The sequence below is a fragment of the Vombatus ursinus genome, unplaced genomic scaffold (assembly GCF_900497805.2).
Source record: "Vombatus ursinus unplaced genomic scaffold, bare-nosed wombat genome assembly UNPS02005204.1, whole genome shotgun sequence".
Classification (NCBI taxonomy): Eukaryota; Metazoa; Chordata; class Mammalia; order Diprotodontia; family Vombatidae; genus Vombatus; species Vombatus ursinus.
Window position 1 is genome coordinate 244,223 of NW_020944982.1, and position 9,936 is coordinate 254,158.

Sequence of the window (9,936 nt, forward strand, 5' to 3'; positions counted from 1 at the left end):
TGAGATGAAGAATTCAAACCTGTGGGAGGAGGAAGACTGTGTACTAAATATTAAATAGCTGTCAATGCCTTAGACTGATTGAAGGGATATTAATAAATAAGCTATATGGTGTCCAGAGGAGTTAACCAGTATGGGGAGGGAAATAGAAGTTTGGTCATTTGAGGATATCTTAAAATGACTGGGGAAGTATAACCCAAAGAAAGGAAGACAGTGAAAAACCTCCAAATATGTGAAAAGTGTGCAGATGGAAGAGGAATTAGCCTTACTCTGCTTAACCACAGAACTATTGGCCTATTAGACTAAGACAGAAACAGATTTAAGAAGATTTTAGTGCAATAACAGGAGGAACTTCCTAAGGACTAAGTCTGTCCAAAACCACAATGGGATGCCTCAGAAGGGAAGATCTGCCCATTATTCAAGGATATTGTAGAAAGAATTTTTGCTTCGGGAGAGATTAAAGTAGTTGGCCTCTGACTTGCCTTCCAACTCTGAGAGCCCATAATTTCATTGCTTTTGTATTTTTTACTCTCTTCTGATTCTTTAGGTTCAGTGATGCTCACACTCAATTGGCTCTTTCACATCTTCCTCCAAACATGCCCAATTCTCCTTTATCCTAACAAAGAAAAAATGCCTTCTCTTAATCCTCTTACCACTTCTCTTCATTTCTCTCCTCCTCTTCACTAAATTTCTAGAGAAAATACTGATAATTTTTGTGAATTCACTTTATATCCTACAAGTTTGCTGAAGATATTCCTTTTTATACCCAAAATAAATTATAGAAAGAGGAAAAGTTATTACATGTACAAAAAATTATTTATAGCAATTCTTTTTGCGGTGACAAAAAGCTAGAAGCCAAGATGTCCAACACTTGAGGAACAACTGAAGAAATTGTGACATGTGGCTAGAGGAGGTACTATTGTGCTATAAAGAATAAAGAAATAATTTCCAAAAGAAATGAAAAGACATATGAACTCATATGCAGATATGAAATTAACGGAACCAGAAGAATAATTTATGCTATAATATCAATATTATATAAATGAACAATTTTGAGGACTTTTACAAACCTATGGAGAATGAAAAGAACAGAGCCAAGAGAACAATGTATACAAAAACACTGTAAAAATGAATAATATATACAAAAATAACACTATAAAATGGTAAGAACCATTACCAATACAATAACTATTCATGGTTCCAGGGGCTATTGAAATATGCCATCCATTACAGAGAAATTATGGATTTAGAGTACAGAATGGGATATAGATATAGATATACACAGATATACATATGTACATATCTTGTATTTTAATGGAAATTGTTTTGCTTGACTATGCATGTTAGTGACAAGAATTTTATATTTCAGTTTTAATGGGATGAGGGATGGGAGGGAGTGAGAGTAGATTCTGTTAATTTTTTTTTATACAAAGAGGTGAGGGAGAATGTTGCACATGTGAAATGTGACAAGAACTTCCAGACGAGGTCACTTCTTAACTGTTTTATTTTGTTACGAGAGACTTCTTGCAAAATGGGAGTGATCTGTAAATTTATGTAATATAAAAAACAAGATACATCAATAAAATTTTAAAATAATTAATTAAAAATAAATTCCTACAAAAATAGTCAACATTTACTTCCTCCATTTCCTAATTTTGTATGAACTACTCAACATCCTACAATTTATCTCGCTTGCAACTGCATGCTCTCTCCAAGGTAACTAATGAATTCTTAATTGACAGATTCAATGATTTTTTTCACTCCTCATCTTTCTTCTCGATCTTTCTCTAGCGTCTAGCAACGATGACTATCTCTGCCTTCTTGATGTGTCCCTTACTCAGTTTCCAAGATGCTGTAATTTCCTAATTCTCCCACCTGTCAGTCAACCCCTTCTTGGCCTTTTTGCTCCTGCTCCCTAGGTGAAGATTACCCAAATAATATACTGCTAGCTCCCCACCGCCGCCTCTCTCTCTCTCTCTCTCTCTCTTTCTCTCTTCATAACATTACATTTTTAGAAATAAATAAAAATTGTCAAGATCTGTTAGAGTCAGAGGGCAAAGTGAAAATTGAAACAATTAACCAATCAAAAATGTCCCAGAATTTTCATAGTCAATTCCAGATCTTCCACATCAAAGAAGAAAATACTGTAAGCAACCAGTAATTCAACTACCTAGGAAACATAGTCAGGATTACATAAGACCTTGCAGCTTCTGCTATAATTGATAGACTATCTTTGGGATATAGCATTCCAAAAGGCAAAAGATACAGGTTTACCATCAAGAATCACTCACCCTGAAAAGTTGAATATAATCTTACATGAGAAAAAAAAATAGATGTGTAATGGATTAGTGGATTTTCAGACATTCTTAATGAAAAGAGATGAATAGAAACTGCGAAATGCAAAAACAAAAATCAAAAGAAATGTACAAAGAGAAATGCATTTGAATGATTGGGAGGAGCTGACAGATGATGCAGGGTCAGCATTTTAATGGAGGTGAAATAAGTGACCCCTCAGAACCTTCACATTCTGAAAAATAGGTCAGAGATAATTTAAGAATCATGGGACTCCCTGAAAACTGTTCAAGAAACAAGTTCAGAAGGAAGCACAAACAACCTGGACAGCAATAAAAGTAATGTGACAGCTCAGGTTGGAATTTAAATGTTTCTACTCAGCTCTGGTCTCTGGTTTAATCCTTAAAGCTCTGGACCAACTGAATCTCAAGGACAGTTTTAATATGTTTTACATAAAAACTAATGTAGCCTAATAGGCACCCTGGAATAGAGGACAAAGCACAGGGCTGGAGTAACCAAGACCTGGGTTCAAATTCCATCTCAGTGGCCTCTAAGAACGCTTATGCCCATAAATCTATGGTTCAATGTTCCTACTGTGGAGCAGATGCTGTTCCTATGACAGAGCATTGTTTTGTGGCTAAGTGATAAAGATCTTCCAGAGTATTACTTAAATGGCCATAGGGATATTACTGAAATCTGTGATGTCAGGGTTGACAGAAGCCTGATATAAGAGCTACTTTATAAAGAACTTACTGCATATAAAACAAAAGTAGAAAGAATACAAAAAAGACAGCAAGCAATGTAACATCACCTTGAAGGATTTATTGAATATGGAGGAGAAAAAAACAGAAATTCCAGGCTTTTGTTATCTACTTTTTTAATCTACCTTTTAAAAAGATAGATCTTTAAAATCTAGTCCAGGTGGTACGTAGTACCAAACCTTTGCAGTACCTAGTGGGTCTCATAATGTAAAGCACTGATGGTGAACAGGAGCAACACCAGGAATCCTAGGACCACAATTCAAAAGATGACACTTTTGACATAGTCATCAATTTCATGATGGTTCAAAGTCATCTGTAGTAAGGAAACTAAGGGAACATTTATCCTCTTATTTGCATCATGACCCAGTGAAAAGGCCAGTCTTGAGAATCATCTTGTACAAGTATTTCCCAACCCACTAACACTTTCAGGTTGGAGCCCTTTTTTGCGGGGGGGGGGGAATATAAAGGAAAATGAAATGCTGATCACACCCAACTAATTTTGAAATATGAGTTAAAACGTATTAAATGAGCTGGTAAAACCTGAGTCACTCTGGTTAATGTAGAACCTGCCAAGGAAAGGTCTACAGAATGCTCACAGAGGTCACCAGCATCATTTCTTCTGGAACACACCGAGGTCAGATATATTCTAATCTGTAAAGTCCCCTTTCTTTCCTTCTAATTATGCCTGTTTGCTCATTTGAATAATGTTGGCTCTCAGCTTGATTTTGTATCAGTGCCAGAAAGAGAGTTGGTGCAAATGTACACAAGACTGGCATTAGACAAAATGAGCTTGTGTTTATCGCCTTTCTACTAAACTTCTGTAAATATGTATTCTTCTTGGAGAGATGGTGACAAGAACTTTGAGGGATTCATATTTCCTTCCCATGGTTGTTGAACAGAAAATGCGTGTGAATGCAATTCCTAGATGAAAAGGCTTTATTGGGAATTTGTCCTTTGGGACTTACAAGCCTGAAGTTTGCAGCAAACTAGAGACATTCATTACTCCTTTAGAGCCCTACAGTATCTGACCAATATTGTCAGTATTCATGTACAGAAGAGCAGCAGGGACACTCCAAATGTTATTGTTTTCTCACCAGAGTGGTAGAGTAATAAGAAGCAGCTGATATTCCCTTTGCTTTAGGGATACTCTGGGAACAGGACAGAAGGGTGATGCCAAAATGATCCTGGCTCTATGTGACAGGCATCTTCTCAGACTCTGAAGGGGGCTATGTTTGTGTCTGAGGGATAAAAATTCAGATGATCTTGGAAACTGTGAGAACAAATGTGAATGGTGTTGAGGAAGCTGAGGGAGTAGGTGGAATAAGAGGATTCAGAGGCTAAAACACTCCTCCCCCAAGATCATGAAAGTAACTGAAACTAAGAATAAAGTCTACTGCTAGAAATCTAACAAACTTCCTGATTGTGAAGCAGGGAGTAAAGGAGTGAAGAAAAAAATAAAATCAAAGGATTAGAATCCAGAGGGCACCTTAGACTACCTCATGGACAATTGGAGATTCACTCAACAAAATGTGATATTTGAATGTAATGAAATATTATTTCTCTATGAGGGGCAAAGTATCAAATCCCTGATAAGGACTCTTGGGACAAGTTGTCCTACACAGAACCAGCATGACAGATGGAAGAAACATTCATAAACTGATTCCCTTAGATCTCACAGCCTGACCCTTACCTCTCCCATCTTTACACCTGATTGCTCTTCTTTTCACTTTCAGATCCAGTCAAGGTCACAATAAAAAACCTCACCACGTTTACTCACTTCATCCTGCTGGGTCTGACAGATGCTCCTGAATTCCATGTTGTGCTTTACGTCTTTCTCTTTCTTACTTACATGTTCAGTGTCATTGGCAACCTAACCATCATCACCCTCACCCTGCTGGACTCCCATCTCCAAACCCCCATGTATTTCTTCCTTCAGAATTTCACCATCTTAGAAATTCTCTTCACATCTGTTTTTATTCCCAGACTTTTATACAGTATCTCAACAGGAAACAAAACCATCAGCTTTGTTGGCTGTTTCACTCAGTACTTTTTTGCTATATTTCTGGGGGCCACAGAGTTTTACCTCCTGACTGCCAAGTCCTATGATCACTATGTTGCCATCTGCAAGCCCCTACATTACACAATCATCATGAGCAGCAAAGTCTGTGTCCTGCTTGTTCTTTGCTCTTGGTTGGCTGGGTTCCTGACTTCTCTCTCGGTAATCTTAATGGCAAATCACCTAAATTTCTGCTCATCCAATGTCATAAATCATCATTGCTGTGATACAACTCCCCTTCTGAAGCTATCCTGCTCAGACACCAGCCTACCAGAATTGGTTGATTCACTCTTAGCTATGCCGACACTTGCAATAACCCTGGTGCTTGTGATGCTCTCTTACACAAACATCATTAGAACAATTCTCAGATTTCCTTCTGTTCAACAAAGGAAGAAAGCCTTTTCCACCTGTTCCTCCCACATGATTGTCATCTCTCTCTCTCTTATAGAAGCTGCATCTTCATGGAGATTAAGCCCTCAGCAAAGGACGATGCCACCTTCAACAAAGGAGTAGCTGTGCTCAGTAGCTCAATAAGCCCTCTGCTGAATCCCATCATTTATACAGGTGAAACAAGTCTTCAAGGACTTGGTCCAGAAGATTATGGGTCATTGATAAGATGAAGAATTCAAGCCTGCCTGGAAAAGCTAGGGAGGGAAATAGCACGTGAAGCAGCTGAAGTACCAAAAAGTACTTCCTTAGACTCACTGGAAGGGTATGGATGGACAGACTAGAATGCATCCAGAAGAGGGCAACCAGGATGGGGAGGAGGCTAGAGGTCTGCTCATTTGAAGATAGCTTTAAATGACTGGGGATCTATAACTCATAGAAAAAAAAACACAATGAAAGATATGATAATTGCCTTCAAATGTGTAAAGAGTTATCATATGGAAGAGGAATTCTCCTTGCTCTGCTTGGCCCCAGACAGTAGCTCTTGGACCTGAACAGAAGCAAGATTCTGTAGAGTTTAGTTTAAAAATAGGAAGAACTTTCTAGGAACTGAAGCTGTACAGAACCAGAATGGGCTGTCTCAGGAGGGAAGATTTATCCATTACCCAGGGAAGAATTTGTGCCTCACGAAGAGGTTGGATTACTAAATCCTTAACTGCATCAGGTTGGGTACTTACAAATCATCAGTGATGATGAGGGCAGTTACCTCTGCCCCTTTGACTAGAGGGCAGGAGAATAAAGTAAAACATTCCTCCCCTATCCCTCATTTAAATGAGGTTCAGAAGCCCCTCCCCTCAACAACATCCCCCTTTACTGCTTCCTTTTGTCTGTTGCCTTCCCCAGTTAGATTGTAAGCTCCTTGAAGACAGTTGTTTTTCTTTTATTTATATCCCCAGTAATTTGCACATTGCCTAACACATAGTATGCACTTAATAAATGTTTATTGTATTATATTGTATTGAATACATTACTGTAGACTGATGACTCCTGACTTCCTTCCCAATTCTGAAAGCCTATGATTTCATTACTCTTTTTTTCTTATTTTTCACTCTTTTCTGATTCTCTCAGTCCAGTGATACTGGAATTTAACTGGCTCCTTCCCTTCTTCTTTCATACATGATCAATTCTCCTTTCTCCTAAAAAAGAAAAAACCTTCCCTTCTGTTAATTTCTTACCTCTACTAAATTTCTAGAAAAAATTCTGATTTCTATGAAAGTTTGCTTGCTGAAGTGATTAATTGTTATTATGATGTCATTATGTGGTTTTCTTAGTCAACATGTGGCTCCAGGGATCCTTATGTATGATTAACAGGCCCTATTTCTATTTGGGTTTGTCACCACTATTATAGAGCTACAGCTAAGGAGAGAGATAACAGTAGCATATACATATAAAAAAAAGTGTGTATATGCATGCATGTGAGTATAGAACTGTATATATACAACTGTTTGTATACATATACAACTATATATATTTGTGTATATATAAAATACAGTTGAACATACAGTTGTATATATATATATACACATGTTTTCTACATATAATATACACAAATACATTATATATATAAAATTTGGGAATCATCTGCAAAAACCCAGCAATTGCACCCATAGGAGCTAAAGAGATAACCAAGGGAAACTGTAGAGTAGAATGAAGAAAACCCAGGTCACAGCCATGGGACAAGCAATGAGGTATGGGGGGGCCAGAAAATAGATAATGATAACAGCAAAGGAGCTTGAGAAGGAATAGTCAAAACATGAAAAACCAGAAGAGTATAGTATCATGAAAACCCAGGGAAGAGAGAATGTCTAGAAAAAGGATTACTCAACAGTGTGAAATGCTAGAGAGAAACCAGAAGGAATGAAGAATGAGAGAAGTTCATTGAATTTAACTATTAAGAGATAGAAATTAACCTTGAAGAGACATTTCAGTTGAATGATGTGGTGGGAGACCAAATATCAAGAGGTCAAGAAGCAAGAGGAAGAAGAGAAAGTGAAGGAAATATTGTAAACTGATTTTTTGTGGGAGTTAGACTGCAGAAAAGAGAAGAAATTAGGATGATGCTTCAGGGGGTGGCAAAGTTGTGTCCTTTTTTTAAGAAAGCAAGAGGTTGGGGCAGCTAGGTGATGTAGTGGATAGAGCTTCGGCCTTGGAATCAGGAGGACGTGAGTTCAAATCTGACCTCAGACACTTGACACTTACTAGCTGTGTGACCCTGGGCAAGTCACTTAACCCCAATTGCCTCACCAAAAAAACAAAAAACAAAAAAAAAAAGCAAGAGGTCTGGGAATGTTTGTAGGCAAGAAGGGAGAAGTCAGTGGATAAAATGAAACTGAAGATCATAAAAGTGACAAGATATTATCAAAGAAGAACATTCTCAAAGATAATGGGGAAAGATAAAATCAAGACCATGGATAAAGTAATTGGCCTTGGCAGAGATTCAGTATTAAAGCATGAGAAGAAATGGATCACTACTTACAAAAGTATAAAATATCCAGATTGATAAAATAGATTGTTTAAATAACCCAATATCCTTTAAAAAAAAAAAGATGAACAGCCAAAAAGAAGTTCCCTCAAGAAAATAAAACCAGGACCAGATTGATTTACAAAAAACAATTTCAATATTACATAAAGTGCAAAAAATAGAAAAATAATCCAATCTCTTTTTCATTTAATCCTTACATCAATCTATAAAGTAGGTGCTATTATTTTCCTCATTTTATAGTTGAGGAAATTGAGGCAGACAGAGGTAAAGTGACTTTCCCAGAGTTACACAGCTAGTGTCTGAGTCCAAATTTTAATGCAGATCTTCCTGACTTCAGGCCTAGCACTCTATCTACTGCACCACCTAATTTCCTCTAAAACAAGTATTTATTTATTAATCACCTACTATGTGCCAGGCATTGTGCCAAATGCTTTGCAAATATTATCTCATTTGGTCCTCACAACAACTCTTGGAGATATAAAGGCAAAAGACAGTCCCTGCTCACAAGGAACTCATAGTCAAATGGGGGGCACAATACAACAACTACGTACAAACAAGTTAAACAGGATAAATTCAAAGAAAAATAAAGGAAAGTCTCTAGAGTTAAGGATCATCAGGAAAGGATTCCTGTAGAAGGTGAGGTTTTAGGAGGAACTTAAAGGAAGCTAGGGAAATCAGAAAGAAGAGATGAGGAGAGAGAGAATTCCAGTCACAAGGGATAGTTAAGAAGAGAGTGAAAGAAAAGGAAATGGAGGTGCCTATTGTAGATAGCCTTCTCAAAGAGTTTAGCCACAGAGAGGAGGTGAGATATGGGACAATAGATATTAGGGAAAGGTGAATCAAATGGGGGAGGTCTAAAGATGGAGGAGACATGGACATGTTTGTAGGCAATGGGAAAGTAAATGGTAGTAAACAAGAAGAGATTGAAGATAAGTGAGGATGATAGATGGGGCAATCTACAGGAGAAGACAGATTAGAATAAGTTCACTTGTGCATGTATAGCCTTGACAAGGAGAAGGGCCACCTCTTCATGTGAAATAGAGTTGGAGGAGATAATGGAAAGAACATCTGAGAGAAGTGAGATGAGGAAGAGTGAAGAAGAGGGAGTTCTTAGTGAATGGCCTCAGTTTTTCATGAAGTACAAGGCAAGGTTCTCAGCTAAAAGGGTGGTGGGAGAGGAGTTATGTGATGTTTGTAAAGGGATGAAAAGGTTTGGAAGAGCCACTATGTTGAGTGGCATGGTGAGTTAATTAGGGAGGTATAAAAGGATTGCCTGACAGCAATGAGGGCTCAGTTGAGGTTATGTAACAAATCTGTAGTAAACCCAGGCATCGTGGTTTCATGATTTTTTTCTAAGTACATTATGCATACTTGTGCAGGAAAGGGGACAGCAAAGGACAAGAGTTAATTTAAGGCTGAGTTTTGACAGGGTACATTCAGCAAAACAATAAGGGGGAAAGGGACTCAAGAGAAGGTGACAATGCAGGGTTAAACCAAGAGGTAAAGATAAAGAAGGGAGGGGAGTGTGGCTACTACAGGGGTGGTGGCCTGGAAAAGAATTGAGGGATCAAAGGAGTGGAAATTATGGTATAAAATAAAAGCAGGGTTTGGGATTGCAAAGCAGAAGGAGAGGTAAATTGACAACATATTATGGTAGATAAGGTAATTTCACAGTTCACAAATATGGAAAGCATGAATTTATGGGTGATAGCAAGATTGAGGATATGACCATCTTTGTATGTGGCTGAAGTGTAGTGAAGGAGTAGGTATATTCAGAATACTTAAAGACTCCAGTCACTGGGATGAGAACTCATCATTTGATTTAAAAAAAACTATTAGAAAACCTAGAAAATAATCTGGAAGAAATTGGATATAAACCAATATGCCATTCCATAGTCTAA

At 37.7% G+C, this 9,936-nt stretch overlaps 1 pseudogene; it reads left to right on the forward strand.

The window, feature by feature from the left end:
- The first annotated feature begins 3,638 nt into the window (after positions 1 to 3,638).
- On the forward strand, positions 3,639 to 5,718 carry LOC114029809 (annotated as a pseudogene).
- The last annotated feature ends 4,218 nt before the right edge of the window (positions 5,719 to 9,936 follow it).